General features: G+C 33.3%; 1 pseudogene; it reads left to right on the top strand.

The window, feature by feature from the left end:
• The first annotated feature begins 890 nt into the window (after positions 1-890).
• Positions 891-22,388, top strand: LOC143205746 (translation elongation factor 2-like; annotated as a pseudogene).
• The last annotated feature ends 5,551 nt before the right edge of the window (positions 22,389-27,939 follow it).

Here is a 27,939-nt window from a genome sequence, read left to right as displayed (position 1 = left end):
CGTGTGATCTGAAGTCTCTAATACCATAGAAGCAGTTGCCTGCAATATTTCTACAGCTTTTCATATGATATGGTTAGTCTTTAAAAAGCAAACTGAACGAATTTGTACGGATAATTAACATAGATTAATTAACTTAGATATTATAGACAAACATTTGTGCATTTTCTATTTTCCCTTCCCTTTTCAAGATCTTAGGAACCTTTAATTTACTTAATGAACTATCCTTTTTTTGGAGTCTTAGAGTTTCTGTTTGGTCAGCCTATTTAAGTCCTTGTTGATGTTGAACCTCTGTTTGGTGATGATAAGGATTTCGTATAGAAATTTTGCGATTGTACTGCGATGAATTTAGAGATATCGGGCTATGTATATCTGGATCGTGAATCCTTCACGCCTTAAATAAAATCTAAAGGGCCGGCTTGGTTGGCACAGTGGTCAAGGGCGACAGCAAGACCCTCTTACTGTTGCGATAGTAGCGGTTTCGAATCCTGCTGGGTAAATTTATGTTTTTGATTGTTTATAATCCGAAAAAGAAAATCTGTGACTGGGATCAGTCACGCCAGTAACCAGGCTGGGTAAAACCGGATTTATTCTGGAATCATCTCTAGGACCGTGGTTCGGAGTGGGGAACAGATAAACACTAGTTAGTAAAAAAGAGACGTTCAATGTTGTACGTACTATGTACATGGATATGTAAAACATTTTCTTTTCAACCCAATATAAACCCAAAAATATCTGAAAAATATGTAAAACATTATTTGAAAATGTCTATATTGTGTTGTAGAGCCAGAGAGAATTACAAGAAGATAAATCAAATTGTAGATATGTTAAGTTACTATGCTACAAAAGAGTGGAAGTTTGAGAACAAAAACGTGAAATCGCTATGGAAAGAAATGAGAAAGAGCGACCAGGAACTATTTGATTTTGATATGGGTGTTTTGAATTGGGACATGTACTTTTACACTTGTATCCGAGGTAAATCTTACCTGTACTGAAGTTCATTAATGATTGATGCTAGATGAATGATTATAAATATCGGTTATATGACAGAAGAACTAAAAAAATCCAAATTAGATGATATTTTTGTTATTTCATTTCAACTCGTATATATATTTACATACTAATTACACCCAATTTTTCAATTATTTTGATATACCTTTAAATATTATTTGTTATATCAATTCATTTGTTCATCATATAAGGTAACAAAAATTGGACAGTTTGTATTATGATGTGATGAGAAATGATACAGTCATACTGGACCCAATAGTGATTCCTAACTAGTGCTTTTCAAACTTTTCTATAATGTTTCGTCAGTTTCATTAGAAAAACACATGATTAAGGAAACGCCATTGCCAAACGACGTGTTAATACACTTGGCCAATGGGCAAATCCTAAGAACCAAGAAATCTGGAGTGCTGAAGGTGAAATGCCAAGGCAAAACCATATCAATAGAAGCGTTAATAGTACCCAATTTAAAATACAACTTACTATCAGCATCTAAAATGACGTTAAAATGATGTAAAATTATAATTGAAAAGGAGAAAACAACCATAATTGGAAGAGAGTTCTCTCTTAAATGTGAAAAGGAAAATGGATTATATACACTGAAAACAGATCTTGTTGAAAATGAAAATGAATTATGCAACATCATAGAAGATTTATGGCACAGACGATTAGGACATGCAGGCAACGACTCAATTTATCAACTGGGACTTAAGAAGATGGAAAAACCTTGTTCTATATGCATAGAAGCTAGAGCAACCAGGAGCCCTTTCTACTTTAAGAAGACAAGAACAAGTGCAATTGAAGAGTTAATTTATTCAGATATTTATAAATTAATAAACCCAATATCTAAAGATGGAGGAAAATATTTATAGTAGGAAGGATAGAAAAAACTAGATGATTTGTCCCATTTTATCAGAGAAAAAATCCTGAAGACAAAAAAAAATGAAGCTGAAGAGAATTTGAAACAATACATTAATGAATTAGATAGATAGCATGGAATAAAGCTATTTTGTAGGAAAAGGGGGATTCATTTAGAATATAGCAATAGCTCATTCACCGCGAAGTAACGGAAAAGCGGTAAAATTAAATAGGACATTATTAAATAATTAAATTTAGTTATGTATACGAATCAAGATACCAACAATTAAATTAAGCATTGTTCGGTACACTATATTTGGAGAGATAAGATAATGACTATTATCTAGTCATGAAAGGTAGTAATTATTCAGTAGTACTCAATGCTGATGCATTAATAAAATGACGAAGAGCATATAGTGGATTTAATGAACAGTCTCTATGAAGTTAAACAATTTATTGGAATGGAAAAAGCAGCGATAGAAGAGATTAAAATTCATCAAAAACACATAATTTAACGACTGCTTGAGGAATTGTACGTAGAAGGTTGTTACACCAATTAAAATTAATATTAACACCAGCAAAAGTGGAGAAATAATTTACAGTTAATAATTTAAAGGATATAAGTTTTGTTAATTACAAGATCGCATCTAAACAGATCAATTTGGTGCGCCAATGAAATTCTACTTCAATATGGATAATAGTGAGCAAATAATTGAAGATATACCGTTTAGAAAATATATAGGGAGACCAATATAAGGTGAGCAGATAAAATTCCAAAGAAAAATCTGTGAGTAAACCGATGCAGATAATTTTGCAAGAGAAAGGAAATTAGACAACCTGCTTATATTAGTCTGCTTATATCAACAGAAAAGACACCCACAGTTGAAGATGATATGTTTTCATTATTACAAGTCAATGATAAGAGAACGTTAAATAAAATAATGGATTAAGAACCTGACTATTTAGCTTTATTCGAAGACGAAGAAGAAAGCCCTAATCAAAAATATTTAAGATAAGATAAAGACAAACAGCACTTAGACAGTTCTGGGTTATATTAAAAGATTCTGATTTCGAATTGGAAATGGAGTGATAATGATTCTGATAGTAATGGAAATAACAAACATATTAGGATTTGATTCTGAGGATATCTGGTCTAGATGAAAATAAGAATAAAACAAAGGGAACTGTGAAGAATGTTCAAAGAAAAGGAATAACAAAAGTGAACACCCATTAATAATTGATTTGGAGTATAGAGATAAAGAACAGAAGAAAGCTCATAAAGCAGAATAATGTTAGTGAATGATTTGAGTTGAAAGGTGAAGATGATAAAGTTAGACAACTGGAGAAAACAAAATTGAGTACAATATTATAAGCAGAAAATGATAACCTCAGTGATACCAGAAGACCATGGGCTAATGTAGGGCAGAAGTGGACTTGAAGGAGCAACTTATGAAGACTGGTATGGTAATCAACTAGGAAGTTTTAATGGATCATACCATTTGATAAAAACAACCCAGAGGCACGGAAGAAATTCATTTGAAGAGAAATAAATGTGTATGTTTGGCATTCCAAGAACAAACTATATAATCGATATTAAATTGGACAGTGTTTTGGCGACTATTTCTATGAGTGTTCATAGAGAGAATTGTTTTTAAGTAGAAAACTGACTGTTACGTTTGTTTACCACATAATTGTGTAGATTCATCTGATTAAATTACTAATTAAAGTTAAAATTATCACAATGTAAAAATAGGATAGTTCTAAGTTCGAACAAATTTGTATGTACAATGTAATAGTTTTGTTCTGGCAATTTAAATGTACTTTTGTAATCTTTATTTGCAATTTTAAATACGTTAAGTTATATAGTACATTTAAATTGAAGGGGAGTGTTAAATATATGACTTGTCTCGAAAAAAGAGCCAGTATAGAAAGGAGGAAGAAAAGTTAGTAGAGGGCGCTGTGACTTGTATCGAGTGGGTATAAATTACCAGGGATCAAAATAAAGTTTCTCTTTTGTTTCAAGGCCATAAGTGGTGTATTAATTCCGTCCCGTCCCGAATCATAAGTGATTCGTAAAACAGTTTTGTCTAGCTAACGCATTTATCGACTAATATCGTGAAGAATGTATCCGGAGATCATTGAGATGATTGATGATGATAAATTTATTATGTTATGGCTAATATTATCCACCAAAACTCGCTGGAAAGCTGAAATTCTTAAATACACCAGATCCCATTGTAAAAAATAATAAATATAAAATATAATCGAGCGTAGAGTATCAATAGATCAATTGATTAACTTCAGTTAATGTACAATGGTTAATAAGACAGATAAACGAGTAACATTGATTGATGTTTCCACGCGGAAAATAAACATCCAAGTTCTTGCATCAAGAGAAAATGAGCTGGGTCTCTACGAACATCTATCAAAACCATCCAAAAAACATCTTTGTTAGTAACAACAAAAAATCAACAATCAAATCAATAAAACTAAAACGAATATGTAACAACTGGATTCCTATAGACGAACTTCGATTATGTCGAAGTAATCTACTTTCACATATTAATTTTTTCCTTAGAAGATATCCGGCTCAGTTGATCAGTGTCATCAACTAAGCGGTTTCTGGTTTTACTGTGTTACATGTCCACTTTACGCGCTTTACCAATAAACCGTTTTGTTGTAAACGAAGTAGTACTATTAACCTATAAATTGATTCTGGACATCGGTAATGAATGACATTAGAATTACAGGTTGGCCAACTAAAAAATAATTAATATTATAAATATATAAGTTAAAAAAAAGTTATAAATATTTAATCTTTACGGATTATATAATTGTTGTATATTATATAAAATAAATTATATATGCTTATTTCAAACATATTTAATTAAAACAGTATACATAGGATCTATTTACAAAGACGGTATCAAGTACTCGGCCCTTTTAACATTGTTTTAATCGTCAAGTTAATTACTTGCATCTTGCCGGGTTTTTCACACCATTTGTGATTTCGAAAATAGTTATAATGTGATCTAATACAGGAGGTAACAATTTAGAACAAATACTAATATTGGAGATGGTATCTAACGAACCATCTCTAGGAAACTACGCAAGTGTAGGAAGAGGTGCAAACGCCTGTTACTTATACCTACAGATGGATTAACGCCGAATCATCTAATATTCCTTATATTATCGTTGATGATATTTATGTTAGTGTCAGAATATTAAACGACAAAGTGCTCTCAAGAATGAAGAGATTCTCATTTGAAGTGTATAACTTATTTTAACTGCAGTGTAGTATAATGAGTAAAGTGGAAGTAGATCTGTTTAATATGATTAACATTGCACATGCTGATTCTTTTGGAAGCAGTTTTCAAGAGGGCCGTGAATACAAAATGCAATTGTTTGAAATTTTAAGAATGTATTGTTTTTTAAAATTTTGTGAATATATTTTGTACAATCTTATAAAACAAATGTACAAACAATTTCCTAAAGAGATATGCGGCTTTTTACAGATAACTGCTAAGTATCACGTACCATTTATAGTGAGAAACAATGAAAGTTACACGCCTTTGTTTTACTTTGAAGGAGATTTCCTTTTTGGGAGACAAAATTATAGTGTGCACTAATTGGGAAATGGCCTATTTTAAATTGTTATTCAAACTTCAGAAACTTAGTGTGCACAAATTGGGAAATGGCCTATTTTAAATTGTTATTCAAACTTCAGAAACTTAAAATCGAATTTGGAAAATATGACTTGTGTCTCATGGTTAAAGTTGATGATTTGTTACCCTTCGTTGAGGGGGTTGTTGACACAAAATTAACATGGCCATTATCCGATATGCTCTGGATGAAGCCAGATAATAACTGAAAATCAAATATTTATTCATCAACAATAATTAAAATTGATGTTATTTTCAAATTTCTATATGTTAGTTTATGTTTGAGAACTTTCTCTACATATTTTGTTGCAGAATACTTATAATCCTAGTTATATTATTGTAATCATGTTTAAACACATTAATAGTTAATAAAAGTTTGATTTAACGAATCATATTTGTTTTAATTTTTATTGTACCATTTAATAATAATGAATTGAATATATTATTTGTATATAGTTTAAAAGTTGTTTTAAATAACATTAATTGATAGTGTTTATCATTATTTAAAATTGGACATTTAAACCTGTCTATTTCGTTTAATATTTGTTTTCTTTCCCTTGTTCATTTTAAATTTACTATTCATACATTTAGCCTATTTTTAGTATGTTTCTTTTTTGCCTGTTATAACTATGGTATCTGTATGATTATGTTCCCAAATAATAGTCCGCTAACTGTTTCTTGTACATCTATTTTTTATGTATGCCAAACTATATCGAAGGCCTATCTAAGAATATAACTGAGCTTATTTTTTAGCTTTCTTCTGTTATTACAGAAATTAGTTTTATGTTTCTAAACACTACGAATTCTTAACATTTATTTTTGATAGAGGTGAATTTTACAGCAGATGAAATTTGTGCCATGATAGTCTAAAAACGAAACATCCGTAATATATCCGTCATAGCTTACGTAGATAACGGAAAATCATCTTTGACAGACTCCTTAGTATCAAAAACTGGTATTATTGCTGGTGCCAAAGTTAGACAACTACATTTTACAGACACCAGAAAAAATGAACAAGACAGATTTATTATCATTAAATCAACGTAAGCATATTAAGAATATGTAGTCTTTTGAAATATTGGACGACGAAATTTACAAACCACTGAACATGTGTGATAATTTTAATTAGTCATTCTGAAGCTTTAACTCTTTAAAATAAAGCTGGGTATTTGTTTTAACAAGAATATTAACTAATATATTTTTAGCGCCATATTAATGTATTTTGAGCTCGAAGATATGGATTTTTTCATAAATGATCTTGATTAACGCGAAAAAGAATAGAAAGTTTTTTTAATTAATTTTATTGGTTGCTCTGGGCACATAGATTTCCGTTTTGAAGTAACTGCTGCCCTTCGTGTAACTGACGGTGCTCTTGTTGTAGTAGATTGTGTTACGGGTTCTATAATAAATTAAATAATTATGTATGTATTTTGGTGTTACTTCACTTTGTATTAATTTTACTAATGAAACATGCATAATGCAATTCAATGCAGATGCAATAACGCATATCTAAATATATTTCTGTGGTAGACAAGACAATTTATTAAGGACTTTAGAAAAAAAATTAAATCTTCCAGTACAATTAGGCCACTGTATAGTTTACAAAATAACTTTTATAAAGTTATTTGGAAATAAATATATTGTTGGCAGTGCATTGGAAGAAAATTATAAGCCTAGGTATTAAACGCTTTCATGTTACCTCTATCTTTATATCCTAAGGTGACAAGCTGTTATATCGAGAATGCATTATATATTTGTTGTTCTTGGGTGTAACTAAAATATTTATTTTAGGGAAGAAGAATATGAAGTCCTTCTCTCCACACTGCGCACTAATTTGAAATATGAAGTCAAGGATAAGGATGGAAAACAATTTAGGCGGACATGGTTACCTGTTGGTGAGACTTTGCTTCAGATGATTACCATTCACGGGCCATCCCCTGTAACTGCTCAGAAATACAGAATGGAAATGTTATACGAAGGTCCACATGTATGGATTTTTAAAACGCGTGAAATTTTAGTATTTATTTATACATGACTATATGTACTTTACAACTCTATGCTGATTCACTGTGAATGATTGGTATAAACTGAACAACAATTACCAATTTATTATTATTTTTTAGTATACGCAAATTACTATACTTCGCTTTTTTGTTTTAATGTATTACGAACTGAACTATTGATGTGATATAACGGTCCTCTGACGATGTATGTGTCTAAAATGGTACCCACTTCTCATAAAAGTCATTTCCATGCTTTTTTGCTGTCTTTTCCGGTAAAGTAGCCACCGGCATGAAGGCCCTTATCCTGGGACCTAACTAAGTGGCATCAAGAAAGAAGATTTACACGAGCATAAAATTCAGGGAACCATCCTCATGATGGGTCGTTATGTAGAAGCCATGGAAAATGTCCCATCTGAAAACATTTGCAGGTTGTTCGGTGTGGATCAATTTTTGGTTAAGTCCGATACCATCACCACATTCATAAACAAGCAGAACTTGAATGTCAAGAAGTTTAGCTTATCTTCCGTAGTACGTGTAGCTGTGGAACCGAAGATTCTGGCCGATTTAGAAAAACCTGTAGAAGGTACAAAAATGTTCGCTTTTAGTGTGTGACTATCACTAAGGTCTGTGTCATTTGACTTCAGGTTTGAAACGTTTGGCCAAGTCTGACCCTATGGTTCAATGTGACATTGAAGAATCTGGCGAAAACATCATTGCCGGTGCCGGAGAGCTCCACTTAGAAATCTGTCTGTAGGCCTTGGAGGGGGATCATGCTAGCATTCAAATTAAATTATCCGACCCAGTAGTATCTTACCGTGAAACCGTCAGCGAAGAATCTGACCAGATGTGCCTGTCAAAATCCTGTTTGGATTTATATTAACGTGTAGTCTATAAGATATAGTTTATAAGGCTCTGCAATAAAAAAGCTGCAAGTCTCATCAGTGAATATAGCATTGATTAAAAAGTTTGAAACGATATGCTAGTCATCTAGTGGGATACTCATAAATTATTTAGATGAATATATAATTAGAGAATTATATATATTAGGAGAGTTAGTGTACAGTTCTTTTGGTTTAATTTTTAAATATTTCTTCCATACTCTGGAACAAATAAAACACGCACTATATAGAGTATTGAACGAAAAGTTGCAGGCGTCTGAAAATTTCGAAACAAATGTGCTGTCTGGTATCTTGAACATTAAGAGCAACGTTCTAATTATGTCTCTGTTTTTGTCTAGATGAATCTTCCACTGGCTTTTGGTTTATAGATCATACCCATTATTAAGCCAAAAAATGGCAACGCGCTCTTAATTTATTTTTTCAAATCATATTTAATGGAGTGAGTTTTATTCTTAATTCTATTTACAGGATTTCAATAGACAACAAAACAATCCATCATGGTGGCGGTTACATCATTCTTTCCACCCGTCGTATATTGACTTGTATGCTTGGCTATTAGTCAATATATTATTAATTGGTTAATAGTCTGGGCAGACGTCCAGCCCAGACTCATTGAACGTGTTTGTCAGTGTGAAATTCAGGTAAATCTTTTATACAATTAAATTTTCACTCCATCTTTATTTGGTATTGAATGTTAGAAATCCGTTGGATATCACAGAAAGCCTCACCAGATGATACAGCGTTGAATAAGTAGCAATTTTGAATTGTTTATATAATTATATCCCGGTTGATTTAGGACTTCTATCCATTCTTAGATAATTCTCCAGAATCGACTTGGTGTAGGTGTTTGGGCAATTAAAGTACTAGATACAACTTAGTCCATGTATATTTATACTTTACAAACAATTCGTGTTTAAGCCATAACACAGAAATGAGTCAAGAGTGAGGGATCTTCATCTTGTCCGGGGGGCTTTATCGCGAGCATGCGCCGTAGCGTTTTTACGATTTTATATACAAAGCAACTACTCTTAACATTTAATTATTCAACAATATATGAGCCGATTCAGTATATAGGCGCATCCACCCAATTATTATATGTCCAACATACGTATTGTAACATTCGCAATATATGTTAGATTAATTGTATATTACTTTCGGTTTAAATAATTCTTACTTTTTGGCCAATTGGAATAGGGGAACTAATAAAACATTAACAATCGTTAACAAATTATTATATTAACAAATGTTTCATTAAAATAATTCAAATCCTATAATAATAATTATGACCCACAGGCAGATTATTGAAGGCCTAAGAGATTAATAAAAACATTTAATTTGTGGCTCTGACTTAACAATATCTATTATCAGAAACATAAAATATTATCAAATATAATTTATTTTAGTATTTTAGGACATTTATTGCATATGTTGCCGAAGTACTTAAACTACAATTAATTATACAGTTCTAGTAGTTTGTTGGTTAGCAACTGCCAAGCTACAGGCATGGTGAACTACATGAGTTCACTATGGTGAGAGACAACACCAGGTATGGCCACTAGAATGGTTACGTCAACCAGAGAGAGTAGTCCAGTGAGTATGAGAACCGTCAACAATAAGGGTACAACCGACAGTCGACCACGAGCATGTAGACCCAGTACAAGGTATGTAAACAAGAGAGATGCCAATCCGGGTAACCAGGACAAATGTTCAGCCAACCTGGAGGTTTCGCCACAAGCGTGATACTAATCTAAGGTATGTGCAGCCTATCTGATAGGCCGCAACATGCGTTGCGACTACTTGAGGTATCAAACATTAAATATACCATCCATTTGATAGGTCCACAAGGAGGACAACGAAAACTGTAGAAATAGACAAATCGAAATAAATATCTTGTAATGTAATAAAGAAACTGTAATCAACGAGCTGACTATCGTCAATATGATGAAAGTGCTCAGTGAATTTCAGACTTAAATAAAACACAAATTTAGTTGGTTAGAAAGACAAAGATAAAAATAAGCGATTCCACAAGAAGCGTTTTGCATCGAACATTTCGCGTCTTAAAATCGAGAACGCCGAAATGGCATGGTTGAAAGCAAAAGAAGCCACCTCTCCCGATCTTGTCTTCGATCGCAAGTTTAGGTGGAATTCCCACATTCAAAGGTCCCTCCATAAAGGTCAAGGTATTGTTAATTTGCTGTTCCCACTTATCAACCTGGCACAAATGTTCTAGTATTTCAAATATTTATTATATTATAACCACACACACTTGATTGGATAAGAATCCCACTTCTGATGTTAGCAATCAAAATTAAGAGAATGTATTTGTTTAAATAAAAACCCATATTTCGACAAATATACTAGTTTATTGGTCCGATAGGTAAGACAAGGCAATGTGTTTCGATCAAAGAACTAACGGAGACGTTAACGTTCTGGGACCATTTGGTGGTGCCGCATGGGAACATATCGACAACGTGCGGTCGGCCTAATATCATTTTCTCTCGAATGGAAAAATTTGAGTAGCATTTCCATCCGCTAGTGTCACGATACTTTGATGTGTCACGATTTTGGTTTTCCTTTTCATATTCATTTTTTATTAGACATAAAGTCATTAATTTAAGATGGGATTCAGTACACAAATACACAGAGCTACTGGAAAAAAACTTATTTTTAGGAAAGTAAAGAGTTTGTTTGATCAAAATATATAAAGAATGTTTAAGTTAAGTTCATAGTACCACCGAACTCCTGTCCGAGCAAGACGTATATTATAAGGATTATAAAAAAAAAGAAAACAGAACAAAAAAAGCACTTAATGCACCAGGCCGTTAAGAGAATTTAAAATGGTGTCTAGTATTTGGACTTCACCGAAGTAATAAATTGCAAGTCACCCCTAAAAAGCAAAAAATTGACTTCACAGAAGTTATATAATACACAGCATGGAAACTATAAAATGGAACTATAAAGAAAAAATCATCAATGTAAGACATTTAAAAAAGATCAAGTAGTTAAAAATATGTTTCCATTGAGACGCCTATATGGTAAACGCGCTTTTATATACGATTGCATAAATAAATGTTTTGCTGCCTTGAAACATAAATATGTATAAACGGTACAGGGCATGCTCGAGTTAAAGCCACACGGGCAGGATGAAGATTCCGGCATCTTGATTAATTCTGTGATGTGGCCTTAACCGCCTTATTTATAAAGTATAAATACATACCGGTTCAGCTACATTCAGTATTTTAATTGCCCTATTATCTTCACCAAATCGGTTCTAAAATATATTATAATGGATGCACATCGCCTGGAAAGTAATTCTTCAACTTTGTGTCATTTTTAATGGTCAAGTATTAAAACAGTCATTTAAAAAAAATTAATTAATTCTAAAATATATAACAAGAAATATAATAGTTTACTCATGAATTAACGATTGAAACTTATATATTAAAAGCGTTGATAACATGAATTCTTAATAAAAATAAATATTTAGCTATTGGAAATTACGATTTCTATGAATGCTACAAAAAGACAACTTTTATGCACTAATTGATTATTTACGCGTAATTTATAAATAAAATGCAATTTTATCTCTTGAACAAGAATGGACTGCAGCACTCTTAGGTTAAAATAAATTAAGGAACTTATCTATATTTAAAATTTTTATTTCAATAATACATCCTGTCCTATTTTTCACTTACTCTTCACTAAACCTAAATGAACCTAACAAGTTCACGGTAAGATAGAATGTACTATCTTACTTCAGTTTTCTGGTATCTTTATGGACTCATTCTTCTACTGCCGTCTGCCACACCACTATCGGGAGGACCTTAAAAATGGGCAAAACGGTCCTTTCAAGCTCGCCTAAAAGGGAATGATTCTAATAGCTGAATTATACGCCTTATACCAGACCAGACTCTAGCATACATGTATACCCAAATATATATTAAATTGCTCATTCTTTTTAGGTGCTACAGTTCGTCGGATTGCTGCCTTCATCCAAAGTACTGTCAAACCCTAGTGTCCAATTTCCTAATCCTAATCCTTCCTAGTCCACTCTCAACTCTCTAACGAGAATCTGGATCACGTCCTTTTTATTTGTACTATAGAAAAAAAAATGGATTGTCATTGATGATGCGTTTACATTTTGTCCAAGTATTAACTAAGATCTGGAAAACTTTCTTTAAGACCCTTTATTTTACATGTATCTTGAAAAACCACAAACTAAAATATTACGTATGTTAGAAAATAATGTCATATATTAGAATAGTACTTTTATTATAATTAAATAAATTGATATATAATTATGTTTCCAGTTATTTATTATCACTTTCCATTTCCAAGTAGAAATCAGAATCTTTTTAATATAATCCAGAACTGTCTAAGTGCTGTTCATCTTTATCATATCTTAAATAAGTTTTTTAATAAAATAAATTTTTGTTTAGGGTTTACTTCTTCGTCTTCGGATGAAGCTAAATAGTCAGGTTCTTGAGCCATTACTTTATTTAACTTTCTCTTATCGTTAACTTGGTTTCATGAAAACGCATCACCTTCAAACGTTTTTTTCTGTTTAAATAAGCACACAATAGGCGACATATATGTCATAGTCATTTAATTTCGTTGGCCTCGAGGTTTTTCTTCTAGAATTTGTTTCCTCCAATTTAGATGGGTTCGTCATCACTGTCTGTTATCTGTTCTTGCATGATTTTTTCATCATCATCATTCTTGTATTCTTTTTCCTGTTGCAAAACTGTCTGCATCGGTTTACTCACAGATTCTTCTTTGAATTTTCAATGTTCGCATTATATTGGTCTCTCCATATATTTTTAAACGGTATATCTTTAATTATTTCTTCACTATTATCCATATTGAAGTTGACTTCCATTGGTTTATCAAATTGATCTGTTTAGATGCGATCTTGTAACTAGCGAAACTTATATAAAATTGCATTTTAATCTTGTATATAGTACCCATTAAATTATTACTAAATTATTTTATAATTTTGCCCCTGTTAATGTTAATTTTAATTTGTGTAACAATCTTCTCCGTAGAATTTCTCAAGCAGTTGTAAAATTATGTGTTTTTAATGAATTTTTAATCTCTTCTATCTTCGCTCTTTCCATTTCAATAAACTATTTATCTTCATACAGACTGTCCATTAAAACCATTATTTGTTCTTCCTGTCCTTTTAGTAATGAGTCATCACTGAATATAACAACATGAACATTATCTTTCAAGCACAAGAAATAGTAATACTAAAAATTGAGCTTGCTCATTACCTCATTTCGTGTTCCAACTTTTAGATGAATTTCTCAGTCCATACCATGCTCATTCATAGTATCTGGTTTAAGTAAATAAATCCTCCGATTTCCTGATATATACATCTAGATATATTTTTCTATTTATAATATGATCTAGTGTCAATTTCATTTTTCTTCCACTTTAGATCCAATTCTGTTGAATTGATAATTATATCAAAACTCTAATACCTTACAAAGAAACTTTTCTCCATTGCTCTAAAAAAACTTTTCTATTCTACCTGCAGCTCTGTTAGACCTCATGTTTCTAGTTTTCATAACTTGTCTAGTCCTTGCAACTTATACATGGTTGTTTTTCTAAACTCTTCGCCATTGATTACAATGTTTCTGTTTATCCTATCTATAATTCTGTTGGACCCCATGTATCTAGATTTTCTATTGCTTCATTGGTCAATGTAAATTATACACGGCTGATTTTCTAAATTTTCTCTATTACTGATTACTACATTGATTACAAAGTTTCTTTATCCAACTGACAATTCCGTTAAATTATATGTTAGTAGTTTACTAGTGCTTCACTAATCCTTGTAAATTAAACACGTAATTAATTCTCGAAACTCTTGATTACTTCTTCAATAATTATTACATGTATACAATGTTTCTTTCCATCTTACTGATAATTTGAGATCACGTGTTTCTAGTTTGCTAGTGTTGCATACAGCCTTCTTGTTACTTCCATTTACCTTCGTATATATATATATATATATATATATATATATATATATATATATATATATATATATATATATATATATATACATTTACTCTATATATTTTTTTTCTTCAGGTACGTTTTATCCCGTAAAAGAACATACGAGAGGCGCCATAGTTAGCACACCTTTGTTTGTATTTCTTTAGTAATTAATTTTCAAATTTTTAAAATAGAAAGTACTACTTTAAATAATTAAATATGTAGTTAGATTCTTTGTATATACTTGAATCAAAAAATATTTGGGAAAATTTTAATATTATAGTGAAAAACTGTTTAGAATTTCAACTTTACTCAACAGTATGAAATGCAGACTATGTGGTGCAAAATGTTTACATATTTTTGAAATACTTAACAATAAGATATTTTGAATAGATTTCTGTTTCAAAATTGCTAATTATATTATTTTTATTACTCCATTTATTTAAAATATTTAAATATTTAAAATATTAAAAATATTTGAAATATTGTAAAAAACTACAAGAAAAGTTCATTTTAAATCAACAGCGTAACATGCACCAGATGGTTGAACTTTATTTTAATAGACAAACAATATTGGGAGTTACCTTCATTTATCATGAGCTTTCTTCTGTTATTAATTTTTTTTTATACTTCTAAATGTTGAGAATTCTTAACATTTATTGTTTTGTTTTAGGTGAACTTTACAGAAGATGAAATTGGTGCCATGGTGGACAAAAAACGGAAAATCCGTAATATATCCGTCATAGCTTATGTAGATCACGAAAAGTCATATTTAACCGACTGATTAGGCCTAAGCAACCGCTGAGAAAAAATTATAATTGGAGGTAATTTCAATACAAAAAATACAAGATGGGGATCCCTAATGACAATAATTAAAGGCAATGAACTGCATAAAGCAGCTGCTGAACTAAGATGTGGTTACATGTCGACTGGAAAACCAACTTATTGGCCGACTGCTCAAGAGAAAACTTCAAATCTTTTAGATTTCTTCATAGTAAGAAACATAACATCCAACTATATAAAAGTCGAAGAAAATTTTGAGTTAAGTTCAGATCATACGGCAGTGATTCTGATGTTGAGCGAAAATATAATAAGAAACGAAAGAAACCCAACGTTATCAAACAAGAGAACAGACTGGGATTTGCTGAAGAATTGAACAAAAGAATTCAACTAAATGTACCCCTCAAGACAACTGAACAATTAAATTTTGAAGCTGAAAATTCGTAGTAGATATTCAACAAGCTGCTTGGAATAATATTCCAGAAAATAAGAGTATAACTAAAATAATTATTATCTAAAAGAAGTGAAGGAAATGGTAGCTGAAAAACGTAAATTACGAAGAAAGCGGCAACAAAACAGTACACCTGAAAATAAAAATAGTTTAAACAATATAACCCAGAGACTGAAAAGGGAAATACTGGAAATTAAAAACAAAACTATAAATAACAAAGAAACGACTCGATGAAGCGAAACTTGAACATAATTTTCCGGATATAGAAACTGAGCTAACCAAAGTTATTAAAACTGGCATTTACCCTAGAAAATCACCAGACGACGATTTAATAACCGGAGAATTACTGTAAAAGCTACCAAGAAAGGGAATTATAAAACTAGCCAATTTGATCAATTCAGCATTTAGATGTCCCAGACATTTGGAAGATGGCGGAAGTTGTAATATTCCTGAAACCTGGGAAGTCACCAAACGAAATAAAAGCCTATAAACCTATATCACTGCTGCCAGTAATATCTAAGTTTTTTAAAAAACTCCCTCCTCTCCTTCTTACCTCCTTGATAAGAATAAAACCGATCATAGAGAGAAAAAACTTAATACCAACACACCAGTTTGGGTTTATTAAAAAACACTCAATAATTGATTAGGTACATAGAATAACAGATGTTATTGAAAAAGCCTACGAAAGCAAAAAGTATGCTCAGCTATATTCTTAGATGCAGGACAAGCCTTCTATAAGGTTTGTCATGCAAAAATGCTGCCAAAACAACACACCGAACTATTAAAATCATACATTACAACCAGAATGTTTATAGTCAAAATAAAGGAAGCTAATGAAGGTGTACCACAAGGAAGTGTACAGGGACCAATGCTTTATCTATTTTACACTTGTGATATACCACAAATGGAAAATCTTACGATGGCTATATTTGCTGATGAAACTGCGATTATAGCTGTCGAATCACTGGAAGAAAATCACAATTATCACTATATAATAAATTGCTATTATATATGCAAATATTGAAACCTATATAGACATAGGGAGTTCAATTATGGAGATGTTCTGCAAAGAGTAATATAAACAAAATAAAAAAAATTCAGAACAATGTTCTGAGAGGTAGTGTGGGTGCACCCAGATACAATAGTACTGATTACCTACATCGAAACCTTCAGATATCCACAGTCAGTCAAGAAATCAAGAGAATTGCAAGGGTGCATGAAGAAAGACTCCATTCTCATGAGAATATTGAAATATTGCAGCTTTTGGATACCACCAGAACATGACACAGACTCAAAAGTATCAAACCATCTGATCTTGTGTAGTGTTGTGTAGTGAGGTGCATATATTAAAAAATACAGCAGTGACATGTGTAAACATTATTTCACCAGAGACTGAGATATGGCCGATTGATCCTTCTAGTTATATACCTAGATTTAAGTTATCATAAAGACAAATTGTAGGTTAGACGGAAACGATTAGTAACAATGTATTAATTAAATAATAAAAAAATGTTTCTTATTGTTGAGAATTCTTAACAACATCCGCTATATATCCGTTGTAGCCTCCGTAGATCACGGAAAATCATCTTTAACAGACCCCTTAGTATCAAAAGCTGGTATTATTGCTGGTGGCAAAGTAGGACAGGCACGTTTTGCAGATACCAGAAAAGATGAACAAGGAAGATTTATCACCATTAAGTCAATGTAGGCATATTAAGAATATGCAGTCGTTTGAAATATTGAATGATGAAATTTACTAACTATTGAACATATGTGATAATTTCGATTAGTCATTCTGAAGCTTTTTCCGCTATTTTTTAAAGAAGTGGGTATTTGTTTTAACAAAAATTCTAACTAATCTATTTTTATCGCCTTATCTACGTATGTTGAGCTCAAAGATAAGGATCTTTTCATTACCAATCCCGATTAACGTGAAAAAGAAGAGAAAGTGCTTCAGATGATTTCCGTTCACTTACCATCCCCAATAACTGCTCAGAAATTCAGAATGGAATTGTTATACGAATATTCACACGATGATGAACCTGCTATTGGTTATCTGTATGGATTTTTAAAACGCGTTACATTTTGGTATTTATTTGTATTATTTGTACATTTTGATATGTAGTTTGACAACCCTAGGCTTATTTCACTGTTAATGATTGGTATAAACTGAACAACAATTACCAATTTTTTATATTTTTTTATATATGCAAATTACTATATTTCGTTTTTTATTTTTAGGTATTAAGAAATGTGACCCTAACAGTCTTCAGTCCTTCTTGGTCGTGTTTTTAGTAAAAACCGTTAAAGTAGCCACCGACGTGAAGGCCCATATCATGGGACCAAACTATGTACACGCAGTTCCGTGCTAGCTTCCGAAGAAAGCCGTCAATAAGGCGAAACAGCAACTGCTTCCAAATCAGAACCCAAGCCGGTAGCCAAGCCGGCCATTCAATATACCCAATCGAAAGCCAAGGCTAACCAGCCTGCGCAGGTAAGTAGCCAGGTCACTAACCAAAGCCTGACCACCATATAAAAAACTGGCGAATCATTTCGGAGACTGTTTCTCAAACACCCTCAAAAATGGAAAAAAAATCTAACGTAGAGTGGCTAACTCCGTGACAAGAAGAGTTTCATGGAGCTCATTAGAATCTCCAAGGCACAATCAATTTATATTATCACACGAAACAAGACGGAGGACATTTTCTTATTCGTCGCCATAATTATTACGATTACGGAAATCTCACTACCCTGCTCGAGGAAATTAATTATCCTTACTATTCCTTCTGTCATCCGGGATTGTCCTCTTCGACCAAGGTTTCCGTTCCAAATTTGGGCAAAGATGGAAATTAAAATCTGGGATAGAACTACCAATTGTTCAGGTCCCTCGCGAAGAGCGACAGATCACCTATATGACCAAATTCGGCGTCGTCAGAGTGAAGGTCGAGATCCAGCGGGGAAACGACCAGCCAGTACAGCTTCAACTGTCAGCTTTTCGTGCATTCCAGCTCACATTGCCGAGCCCCCCCGCATCAAATGTGCCGGGCATCCCCAAAATTATATAAAAAAACTGACAGGATCAGTACAAAAATCCCAGAAGCATATTCAAAGTGCAGCAACTGCGGTGAAATTCATACCGCAAACTTTACCGGTTGCAGCAGCTGCCGCCCTGCTCCGAGGAAACTAAAAATTCCGACCCAATCTATTCCTGCACAAGGTTCTGTATGGAGTAACCAATGTGGCAGGAAGCTAGCCCAAAAACTAGTCGACGCTACCCAGCCTGCTCCAACTCAAACTCCTGTTGTAATGCAGGTATTTACTGACGCAGGCTTTTCTGCAAGTGACCGCCCTGGCCCACTAACATGCTCGTGTTTTCCCAAATGTCGCCGTCTAAGCGGCAACATTTACCTGTTTATTTAATTTCCAACAGCCTTTTAAATCTTTGAATTGGCTGTTCCAAAATTTGTTATACTGATGACACGGAATGTAAACAGCTTACTCGGAAAGCAAGCAGAATTGGAAGAAGTCATGACATTCTATGTCGTCGACATTGCTCTCATCCAGGAAACTTTTTGAATACTTTCTTGTTTCTAGAAACGATAGAACCACGGGTCGAGGCGTTGGAACCGCCATTCTCGTCAGAAATAGCGTCATTGTTGCTCTAAGTGCAGATCTGGAGGTATTGCCCTGCCAGATGAACCCACTAGTTCAGCTTCTCAAGGCGCAGCAAGAGTCCTTGATTTCTTTATTCGTCAAGACGTAAACCGCCCTTCCGAAGTTCGAGTCCTTGGCGAACTAAAATTTGATCATCGTCCGGTCCTTCTCAAACTCGAAAACTGCGCCACCACTCAAGTCAAACTGACGAGATTCAGGAAAAACTCTCAGGAACAGACTCTTTTCCTGAAATCCGATCCAACCAACTTTCCCGCCAACCGCAGAAACAACCTTCCCGCTACTCTTAAACGTGAAATTCGCATCAAAAACGTTCTATGCAGGTAAGCTCTCTTCACCCTTAATGCTGCAGACAAAAGGGAGGCGAACAGACCATGCAAGGGGGTAAGGAAGGCCGTCTCGACCTGGTGCGCGATGGAATGGAACTCATTTCTCGCGGAGCAAAGACTGGATGGCCAACCTTCTTTCTGGCGTGTCTCCAAATGCCTCGTAGGAAAGACGCACAATGTAATGCCACCTCCACCCCCCACCCCTTTGAAGTCAGCGATTACGGGAAATTTCGCATATCGATTACCCAGTTAAAAAAGCTCCCACATAAGCAGCTCGCGGAACTGGCAAACATCATCAACTCCATCATGAGGTTGCAACATTTCCAAGCGTCTTGGATACATGCACATATAGCCGTTGCTCCCAAGAAAGGAGTATAATCATCTCCATCTGACTACAGACCCATCAGCCTTCTCAGTGTCATTTCGAAGCTTGCTGAGAGGGCAATACCCTACCCTCTCAACCCTTTTACAAATTATAACAACATCATTCCAGATGAAAAGTTCGGCTTTCGCGCTCACCACTCCGTAAACCGTGCGTCGGTTTCAGTTTAGTGTATTGGTAAGCCCAGAGGCAGTCCCATATAACCCGGTCCAACTTGTCACTCCAGGGCAAGTCTCCGCGATCAGGTATGCGTCATACCGCCTGGTTTTAGACCAGAACAAAAAAAAAACTATGTGCCCGGCAAGCCGGCTTTTATCGTGCAACTATCAGTAAGGTTTGTGTCATTTGATTTCAGGTTTGAAACGTTTGGCCAAGTCTGATCCTATGGTACAATGTGTCATTGAAAGATCTGGCGAATACATCATTGCCGGTGCCGGAGACCTCCACTTAGAAATCTGTCTGAAGGACTTGGAGGAAGATCATGCTAGCATTCGAGTTAATTTATCTAACCTAGTAGTATCTTACCGTGAAACCGTCAGCGAAGAATCTGGCCAGATGTGTCCGTCAAAATCGCTAAACAAACACCATAGATTGTTCATGAAGATCCAGCCTATGCCGGGTGTATTAGCCGAAGACATTGATGACGGCAAATTCTATCCCAGTGACGAATTCAAAGCACGTGCTAGGTATCTAGTTGTTGCTGGTGAGTATGGTATAGTTATTGTGGTAGTTATACACGAGGAGGTTCAGTATTAAAATTGGATTAAGATGTATTTGTTAACTTTTTACAAAATTCCTTTCGACATATTTACCACATCTCGCTGCTTAATCATTGATCACTACTCTTCACACCTCGTCTACTCTTGGGCTACTATTTGTTTGATCCGTTCTCTATGGTCTTGATGAATAACTTTTGGGTTATTCATTGAAGGGTCATTTAACATACATGCTCAATGTGCTCATCGATCGTGCATGGATGTAATAGTGGGACTTGATCACTGCTTGCAATATTTAATGCGAACAAACACGGAGATTGCCCAGCGAATTCGCTTATTTTAGGCGCTTCTTACGTCAGACCGTATTGATAGAATAACTCTTTAATATGATCTGTTAAGAAAATGGCTTGTACTTGACTGTTCTGTTGTGGGTGTCACATTCTTCTGCATTACTGGCCCCAAGTCTTTTAGCTGTCAGTTTTTTTAATAGATGCAGTTTAGATTTCTATTAACATGTAATCTATAAGTCGTAGTGTGTAATGCTCTGGATTCAAAAAAACTCGAAGTATCATCAGCGAATATAACATTGATTAAAAAGGATTGGAACGATATACAGGTCAGCTGGTCGGATCCGCGTAAATTATTTGGAAGGATATATATTTAAAAAATGATATATATTAGGAGAGTTGGTGTACACTTCTTTTAGCTTCCCTTTTATATATTTCTTCTGTAATCTGGAACAAATAAAACGACACTATATAGAGTATTGAACGAAAAGTTGCAGGAGTTTTAAAATTTCGAAATTAAGTACTGCCTGGTATATTGAACACTAATAACAACGTTACTGATTGTGTCTTTGTTTCTGCCATAATAAATCTTCCACTAACTTTTGGTTTATAGATCATACCCATTATTAAGCCAAAAAATGATCACACGCTCTTATTTTATATTTTTTGAGGTCATATTTAATGGAATGAGGTTTATGCCTCATTCTTTTTATATCTTTTTAATGGACAACAAAGGAAGCTGTCCTTTCACAGAAGCAGTCTGTACGCTTGCCTATCGACTGCCCAGCCCAGACTCATGAAGCCTGCCTGCTTATGTGAAATTCAGATAATTCTTTTTTTTTAGTTAAATCTTGACCCCATCTTTATTTGATATCGAATGTTAGAAATGCGTTCGATATTTGCAGGTCATAGTATAAAATTTGTAATTTATTGCCTTTTTTAATTATGTGTGTAATAATGTAATGGATATATAAAAATATTTTCATTTATGATTATAACCTTGTTAATTATCTATATTTAACAATAGATACAGATATATTTTTGTTTCACCTTTTAGTTTTCTGAAGTTACCCTTGGTGATATCTAAAGGGTATTGAACAGAATCATATCCTCAAAGATATTCAAATCGCCAGTACCCCCATGTTCATTGTAAAAGCGTATTTACCTGAAAACGAATCATTCGGTTTCATCGCCGATCTTAGGTAAGACCTAATATATGTTAATCGCACACTGTACGTGGTACAGAAATGGGGAAATATTCAGAGCATAGCATTTAGACCGCGATACGGTTCAATCAGGCGAATGGAACAGGTGTCGTTTCTTCCACTTGTCCTTCATTAAATTTTGTAATTTTTTTTTCTGTATAAAAGCAGACATGTTAAAATTTGTGTTGGAGAATAAATATATTTCCTAATCATTATAATAAATATTATAATAAAATTATTGATTATTCTAGCATAATTATTTACTAAATTATATTTCGATTATATTAGTTATAACTGAGCAGTTAATTTAATACTATTTATTTATAAGTGATTAGAATATATGAAAGCATCTAATAATATATTTTTAAGAAATATCAATCAATATGAAATTTAAGGTAAATCTAAGGTATTAGAATACAATCCAAATTTGGTATGAACATATGTCATCTCAATTTATGACGTTAAAACTCTGACTTAGTTTATTTTATCTTTGACCTGTAACAAAATTTTAATCTAATGTTATGAAACAAAGATGTTATTGAATATAATTTATTTTAACATTATAGTCCATCTAAAATCTACAGTTAATTAGCACTATAGTACGGAGCATCGACAATAGCACATCTACGCTTTATCTTGGAACCATTATTTGATGGATATATTAGAATTGCTAGCTATTCTCCACAGTTTTATTCCATATGACCAAATAACCTTGAGTATAGATTAATACAATAATATCTTCTTATCTAATGATAACTTGGATTTGTGCCCGATAATCTAATATATTTGGTAGAGTTAAAGTCCAAGTTTTTCAGTTTGGCGAGTATGTGCATCTTCCAAGTTAGGCATCGATCTAGGTGCTTGCCAAGATGTTCAGCATCCTGTTCTTTCGGGAGTTGAAAATTATTGATATAGACCGGTAAACATGTTCTTCTATGAAGTGTAAAAGTTATATGATTAGATTTTGTTTCGTTAGCTTTTATACGATAAAGAAATTTCGTATCGAATCTTTTGGTATCGAGCATCTGCATCAGTTGGTCTATAAAGTCAGTCATAATAAAATGTAAACAACAAAAATGCATTTATTTTTTTAAATACACTTATTGATTGATATATTTTTTGGCTGATAACACTTTTAAACCAAATATTTGGTTTGGTTATTGACTAAAACAGAATACTTTAAATAAGTTAAGCCTTCAAAAAAGCAATATTACTTTTAATGATATGACAATGATATCCAATCTCTTTACCGCACTTATATAGAGAAATCAATCAAAAGCTACCGAGGATGCCAGCATAGCGACTCATACAACCACCTATAAATTTTGGTTTATGATCGCCAGTTCAATTCGTGCAAAGAGAAGTAAAGGACAATGAAACAATACCTAAAGGTGGGAGATCAGATTCTGCGAAATAAAACCTATATTCATCTAACCCACTTGCTCATTTCGACTAGTTCCTTTCAAACTCTCTCTTTCAAAGTCTCTTTCTTGGCAGCCTAATTGAAATCTCATATTTCAGGATAGAAGCAATTCTTCCATGCTTCAATAAACAACACAACAACATTTTTTCTCGTACTGGTATAAAACCAGGCGGTGGAATGCATGATGCATACCTGATCGCCGAGACTTGGTCTGGAGAGATGAGTTAGACCGGTTTATGTGGGACTGTCTCTGGGCTTACCAATGCACTAAACCGAAACCGCCTCACAGTTGACCCTTGTGGGTCGCTACTGCTACTGCATAAATTTGAGGATATAGCACCCGCCAACCGGGCAGCCATTATGGGACACCAGGACCCTGCGAAAAAATCGAGGCGAGGGTTGAGATCGTTTTAGCCCAGAAAAGGAGAAGTTAGCAATGACATGGTACTAATATTCCAGCATGTTCACCAGCTCGCGAACAGCGTAGAGGAGTACAGACCGAATTAACATCTTGTAATATAAGTATATGATGAAGATGAGAAGTCTGCTGGAAGAGCAGATCTTTTTGGATTAAGGAGTTATCCAGCCATGGAATTGTTGCGGTGTCGATCTTAAGATGCGAGACGCGTAGTGCGTAACGCTTCTTATGGAAAATGATAGTCTGGGTTTTCAGGGGATTATTGGGCTGCTGCTTCTGTAAAAGTTCTTGAATATTAGCTTCGAGTCTGGAGGCCGTTAAGAAAACAGTGTCGTCAGAATAAAACGCGACGTCAATGTGCTGTTTTCTCGGCAGATCTGAAATAAAGCGGTTAAATAAGGCTAGGGCCTTCAGGGAACCTTGAGGTATGCCAGCGTCAATTTATTTTTGACCGAAAAGTGTCTTCCTGATCTTGTCATAGAAATATATGTCCTGTAGATAGGACGTTATGAGACGTCTGTGACGACATAGGACGTCTTTTGGGAGACCTAACCTTGTCGAAAGCTTTGGTTAGGTCTAAGAGGACTGCTCCAAGCTTTTTACGTTAGTCAAGTGCGTGATAGATTTGAGCGGCCAGACGTGTGGTCTGATGGATTGACAAATTGTCAAATTGTGAGCGCGAAAGCCGAACTGTTCGTTAGGAATGACGTTATTTTCCTTTATGAAAGACTTGAGAGCATAGAAATGATTTTATGCCTTTCTTGCAAATAACCACTATATATGCGTGTTTTAAGGACGCCGGGAAATGTTGAAGCCTCATTATGGAGTTAATTATGTTTGTGCTAGCTGCTTATATGGGAGCTTTTTTAATTCGGTAATCGATGTTCCGTCCAAATCCGGCGATTTTTTGGTTTCAAGTTCGATCATAGTGTGTAGAAACTTTGGACATACGATATGATTGAGAAGAAAGACTAAGGTGGCTGGTTGCTTTTAATGAAGTTGGATTCATTGGTGACATTATTGTTGTCTTTAGGTTTGGTGTTTTCTGTGACAACAATATTTCCATTTTCTTCCATGTTGATAATACTCCGGACGGTTGAAGTAGTTTTTCCATCAGTCTTGAACATTTCCGGTTAATCATTCAATGTATCCATTATTACCTCGTTATTAGGAAAGGAAGTTTTTATGACATCAAATGGTGGCGGGGTTTCAAAACCTCACTGCCTGTCGCAATTTGTAAATTCGTTTTAGAAACAGACAATATTTTCTTTCCCATGTCATTCTAGTTAAAAAGATACACAGTGCTGTCTGATAAGTATGAACGTGTAACCGAACTAGCCTGCCATAGTCGACAGTCAATCAAACGTATGTAAAATTCTTCAAAACAATAGTGATGAGAGGTTATAAACAGGCAAATATTATTGATAAATATAAAATCGCTACTAACTATTACTCTGACGTGAAATTCGGAAGGCAGACAGAACAGATTGCGTCGCTAATAAGTTACTTTGATTAGGAACGGGATAATGGAACCCCCTCTTGCTAGTAAAATTGGTTAGAGAGTTAAGCATTTTTACAGTTAAATATTAATTTGCTATCATATTTTACAGAAATATCTCAGAAAATTGAAAACCTAATATTGGATTCACCGAAAAGGAACCGTTCTCGTACGAAGGGGGAGACGAATCAAGATCAGTTTGATGGTAGCACTATCAGAGATCAAATATATGAAATGTATAAAAACAGTGAGTAGTTCTTTCAACATAATTATAATTTAATACAATTATTTCAGAGGAAAGTGTTCTAAAAAGTATTGAAGATGTCTATGGACCCTCTGGATATTACCTTTAAAATAATACAATTTTTAAAGGCATACAGTGAAATGAAGGAAAACTTTTTATTTCAATTCATATATTTAGATGAGACATAGATATTTCAGAATGGGACCAATATACTCAAGGGCAACCCATGGAAAGATGACAATAAAAATAGTTTTATGAAAACGGAAGTTGATGGAATAGGTTTTATTAGTCATAACATTTATTCACAACATTCATTACTGATATATTGTGCTTCTTGATGGAAATATGGTTAATGGTTAATAACACATTTGATTTGGAAGTACTCGATCAGACACATTAAAAAACAAATTCATAAGTGATGGAATAATTATCAAACATTAGGTAGATTGGAAATTAACAGCTTAGTTATCCACTTGAATGAAACTTTCTGAATATCATATGATTCAATTCTGCCAATCTCTAAGACAGGGTGATGAGTGGAAAAAGGTAAAGGTAAGTATATAATTAATATATGATATATGTAGGAAATGTTGTTGCAGTGTATAAAAGATATTAGTATAGTGATGTGCACAGAGATGTGTGTAATTGCTTAAAATATATATGACCACTTGGTAAAAATGTATCAGGAGAGAAAGTATACTAACTCTTTTGAAGATAAGGCAAATGCATTAAGAAGAAAGCTGTTATTAAATATAGTTTTATTATTAAATATGCATACAGGTAGTAACAAAACAAACTGAAGAGAAATACAGTGATATCAGAATGTCTTTACAAGGAAACACTGTACCAAAGAATACAAGAACTAAGCGTAAATAGTAAATAGGCTTTTATTGTTGATATAAATATTGGATTTGAAATAATTGTTTGATTATATTTCGAAATTTGATTTTTGATGAAACTAAAATCATCGAATTGCATCTAAAACTAAATAAAAACGTAAACGAATTTGAAATCTTTCAGAATTACTCTCTCTTTTTAAAACATTTTGATTATTATTTTTACATTACCTTTGACATTTAGTTGAGGTTATATTTGTTTGTTTGTTTGGGCTTCTATGGATTAAAAACATTCAAAAGTTAGAGAAATGAAATAAGTTAAATTGAACAGTGCATTGTGATGATTCACTGAATCATAGGGACTAATGACTCTGTCAAAATGGGTTTTTACTCTGCTGGCAGATCCCTAAGTAATTTCTTATTTCCTCTATTATTTCAAAAAGTTATTTTTGTATCATTACAATAAATATAATAAGTACTTAGTAATACATACTATGTTATTTTTAGTTAATTAATTCATTTTAAAGATTCTGTGCCAGAATAACATTTTTTATAAAACATCATATTGCATTAATGCCTCTTATTGTTGTTTCAACTATTTATTGACAGTCTTTGAATATTTCTAAACAAGCGGAGTTTAAGAGTTAAGTTACTTTTTTTTAATTTGACATTGTTAAACAGAATAAAGCCCCAAAATTATATGATAGTATAGAAAACTTTGATTTGAATAAAGTGTATAAGACAGATCATTTAACACGCAATGTTTGACTGTTAGAACAGTTGTTTTACTTTCGAATAATTGTGTCACTGTCACTATCTCACCCCTCTACGCCCCAACCGGCCACCTATATACTATATTAAAAACTAGTTGTTTTAGTTTTATATTACGGCAACAAGTAAAAATCTTGTATTAATAGATATGATCACATGTATATTATTAAGTTGATTTCTTTTTCTTTATTATAATAATAATCTTTACTATATTATTAATGTTTTTTTGATGGGCGCTTATACCATACGTTTGTCGCGACATTTCTATACATGTTCTGATCGACAGCTAAATATATTTAGTACAAATATATTTAAAAAATTTATATTCTTAGTAATGTGTGCTGTAAATACTCCACATGTATCAACATACATCAAAATTCAAAATCATAGGAATTCGAATCTGTGATCTGCTTGAGTAGACCCTGAGTCCTGACATGTTAACTTCGTATTTAACACTTGCTGCCATTCAGTGATAGATATTTGGTGTTGTTTTATCA

This window comes from Rhynchophorus ferrugineus, unplaced genomic scaffold (assembly GCF_030347505.1).
Source record: "Rhynchophorus ferrugineus isolate W39M unplaced genomic scaffold, kcgeb_rfMv2 rfM14, whole genome shotgun sequence".
Lineage (NCBI taxonomy): Eukaryota > Metazoa > Arthropoda > Insecta > Coleoptera > Curculionidae > Rhynchophorus > Rhynchophorus ferrugineus.
This window is presented reverse-complemented; position numbering and strand designations above follow the sequence as displayed.